We start from the raw sequence: 4,071 nt of genomic DNA, 5'->3' as shown, positions 1-4,071 counted from the left end.
ATTGGGGTGCCCATAGTGAAAACCGCGATTTTTGATAAAAACCAACATGGCGGTCAAATCCAAGATGGCCGTCGATTTTTTTTTCACTTCGTTTATAAACCCTATCTCTCCTCTTTATAAAACCGTGTCGTTTGTAATTTGTTTCATAGCAAATTTTGGAAATATCACAATATTAATTAAATGAAAATTTTGAACCTTGATACAAACAACTGGCTGTTTTATTCAGTTAATGCCATTGCACACCTAATTTTATGAATGTTTCTTGTAGCATTTTTCCTTAGCTTTCCAATGGTGGTCTTAAAATTAAAATCGGTTGGGGGGCTCATAGTGAAAACGGCGATTTTTTGATGAAATCCAATATGGCGACCAAATCCAAGATGGCCGCCAAAAATTATTTTACTCGATTTGAAAGCCCTGTTCTTCTTCTTTACAGAACCAGGCTATTTGTTAGTTGTTTCGTGGCAAATTTATGAAATATCACATGATATAGCTCTTAAGGTTTGCTCAAAATTCAACTTTTTTGAACCTGTTGGGCCCCTTGGCGAACGAGGGGTCCACTATTTCGAGGTATCGAAAGTGTAATTCTTTTTTTTTTAATCATTTTCAACCAATTAAGCGCAAAAGTTCCAATATTTGAAGACCTCGTGTCAGTAGTAGCCCCGATTCAGCGAGAATTACTCAGAAGCCTTCAAGAGTTGTATCTTAAAATGAAAGCTAAATTATAATTCCCCGAATAAATTTTCCATTTGAAATTTTTTTCATGTGACGTCACATAACTTCAAACCCCCACTCCCCTCTACGTCACACGCCGTCACGATTAAGTCAACCTCCCCTACCCCTATAAGTGTGACGTACTTTATGGACGGCCCTCTATGACGAAATCAATCTGGCTCATTCCACTAGGTGAAAGTCTTCGATTTGTCAGCAGACATTCCATAGGATATAGCATTAGAGGGGTTGTCCAAATGAGGAGCGTATTCTTCTAGCCGATAACTGTTGGATCTTCAAGACCCGGTTTGCCGAAAATGTTTTCCAACGTGAAGACCTAGAGGGCTACCAGTAAGAAGACTCTATTGTCGAGTCAGTCCAAAAAATGGTTCAGTTTTACTTGACGATTCGCACTAAGTTAAACGGTTAAACTAACCGAAAAGTGGAACCGCTGAGAATTTGAGCCGAGGCAGCAGACCATGGGGTTTCATTTGGTATTTCAAAGTGGGCCACTTTAACTTTCTGTTACAGAATTGTTTCGATTTGGTCCGAAAGAATGCAACGATCTAGCAGAACACGATCTAGCACAGTTGTTATAAAGCAGTTGTGGCAATTGATTTAGAACCTATTTCAGTCATAAATAAGTTTCTTCAACTAAAAGTGCCAAAAGTATGCTGCTTGGGCCTCTAACAGCCTCTCCCAGTCGAGATTCGAACATACGACGACTGGCTTATTAGACAAGCGTCATACCTCGAAGCCAACTGGGAGTCTCAATGTGTCCCGCATTCACTAGGAAATAATCTCGTCATTTTAACTTAGCTATTAGCACAGTGCACTACTCAAGGAGGAGTATGGGGAATGAGTATGGAGAATCGGGTCACGCGGAAAGGAATATAAATCTCCAGAGCACTCAGCAGGCGCTGACGTACAGTGTGTCAACTTACTAGAAAGCAGCTCACGGCAATATCCAAAGCTGTCTGGGATCTGCTTTCCATAAAAAATTATCAATTCTATTTTCAATGGTTCCGACGGTTTTTAATAGTATGTGAGTTCCGGGAAACCTAATTGGTAAAACATTAATTTAAATGACAAAATCGTCACGCGCATGCTGTTAAGGAACAATGTTTGCAATTTGTGGAGGTGGCAAAAGATGTTACCTACTCTTATTTTAAAATAAACAAAATAATATTTCATGTTAAGTGGCTTAAAAGCTTGTAAGGCGGAAAAATGTAATGTTGATTCACAATTCTGCTGTCCAGCATTCATTTTTAATTTTTTATGAAATTGTCTCTAGTTCTATAAAAACTCTATTTTCACACTTCATTTTCAACCAAAATAACTGTGATTAAATATGACATTGCCAAAACGAAACATTTATATAAATCAAATCTTCGCAGTTTATTATCATCCTCTGCTTTAAAAGCGTCCGATAATAAATTTTCCATATAGGTTACCGCGCGTCTCCATGGACCAGAAACGGATGATATTTACGAAGTAGTCAACCGGCAGTTTATCTCTGCGTCCATTTGGGCGTCCCATCTGTTTCGACCGTTCCGACCTAGTCCAGCAGCGATATGATCGTTCCGGCACAAACCGTGAGCCGGAGCCATGAACTTGCTGGCGAATTATGGTTTGCTCTAATCTCGTGGCGGTTCGCATCCATCTGTGCTGTGCCGGGAAGTTACACTGGTTGGAGTTTGTTTAATGTTTATGCCCATCAACAGGCAGCAAACGATCGTGTTTAATTTAAAACAGAGATGCCGATGTTTATCGAGCTCGCGCTTGTAAATGATCAAATTATTTGATTTTGATTGGCAACGTTGTGTTTAGTTCTATTTCCAGATGTTTAATTCGACGTTTGAACGTTCCCCGGACGTCAATGCTTGCTTAGATGCTAGTTAGGATATTTTTATATGCGTCGTACAATCGGTCTTTTGTCTGTTCTGTGCAGAAACTAACCGTGTTGTCGACCTTTACTGTAACGCTCGTTCGTCCGCATTCAATTTGACACCAAAAAACACCATCAAAACAGTGTCGAACGCTAATTTGCGCCGTATTTAGGGCGTTACAATTCGGTCTTCACCGCCATTTAAAGGTTCGCGCATAGATGCATCTCACCGCCAGTGACAGGGCCAAGGTCGAATGTCGTGTATCTGCTACTAGTGAAAAACAAATCCCTCCTGTCTGTCCTGTGCTGATTAAGTAAAAATATACCGCACCGATCCGTATGCTGATCAACCCTATGCTGCCGCTACGCGCGGCATTTGGGAAATCGGAGGAAAGTTCGTGCAACTGGCACAAGGCCGACGGATTTAGAAATCCCTGCGCTTGTTCTATGCTATGCGTTGTTGTTGTTGCGTTCCACACCGGGCTCGGTGGAAAGTTGAAATGATTTATTTTTCGTTATTTCAACACTCGAAAACCGCAACTTCTCGTTTACAATTCGATTCATTCGATTTTTTTTCGGAATGGAAATGGATGCTTATTTTTCTTCTGCACAAACATTTCCTGCTTACGCACGCACACATGGACACGGGTGTTTGCTTTTCTCGACAGGATGCAAATTAGACAAATGTCGGTTGCATCATTCATTCACATCATTGATGTTTTAAAACTAGCTAATAGATTCATTTTTCTATCCATTCAAAACTTTACTGACAACCGACGCGCACTTGTCGTCGTCGTCGTCGTCGTGCTCACAGCCTGCTGTGTTGATTTTATGTGACGCCATTTCCTTTCCATTGTCTAGTTAGTAACCGATTGACCAATTCAGTGGGAGTTATTTTTGAAACCCATTTTTCGATGTTGATCGTTCAAGATGCATGTTATTCCTGCTAGCTAGCTGATCGTGTCTTGTTCCCCTGGTCAGCCAAATGAGACGACGACACACAATGGGGACGCATCGTCTTTAACTTTTTGTTCATTCAGTCGGTGCCGAGTCAAGTGGATAAACATTTTGGATGGTGAAATATGAAACTAATGACAGTATGTTTAGGAACATTTTCTTTTTCCACGAGCAAAACATGAAGTTTGCCCCTGTAATGGATTACCGGATATAGTTAATGGGGTAGCCGGTTTTTTGTCGGATGATGGGATTTTAAGGCAGGCAAAGCAGAGAGCGAGAGAAAGAAAATTAAGAAAGCAGTCTATAATCCAAGGTGACAACTTCATTCTCCACCATTGCCAGCGGACAGTCTGTCGGCAGAAGTCGTCCGATTCGCATTTGCCAAGGGCCCCCGAACAAGAAATGAACACCAGTGAATGAACCGAAACGTGAAACGCGAAACAGCAGTGAGCAGTGAGTAAGCCGTGAATCAACGAAAAAAATCACCGAAAACCAAGCAGAAGGCAAACATTCAGAAA

The sequence above is a fragment of the Sabethes cyaneus genome, chromosome 2 (assembly GCF_943734655.1).
Source record: "Sabethes cyaneus chromosome 2, idSabCyanKW18_F2, whole genome shotgun sequence".
NCBI classification, from domain to species: Eukaryota; Metazoa; Arthropoda; class Insecta; order Diptera; family Culicidae; genus Sabethes; species Sabethes cyaneus.
The sequence above is the reverse complement of the archived record's forward strand: the minus strand, read 5'-3'. Positions refer to the sequence as shown.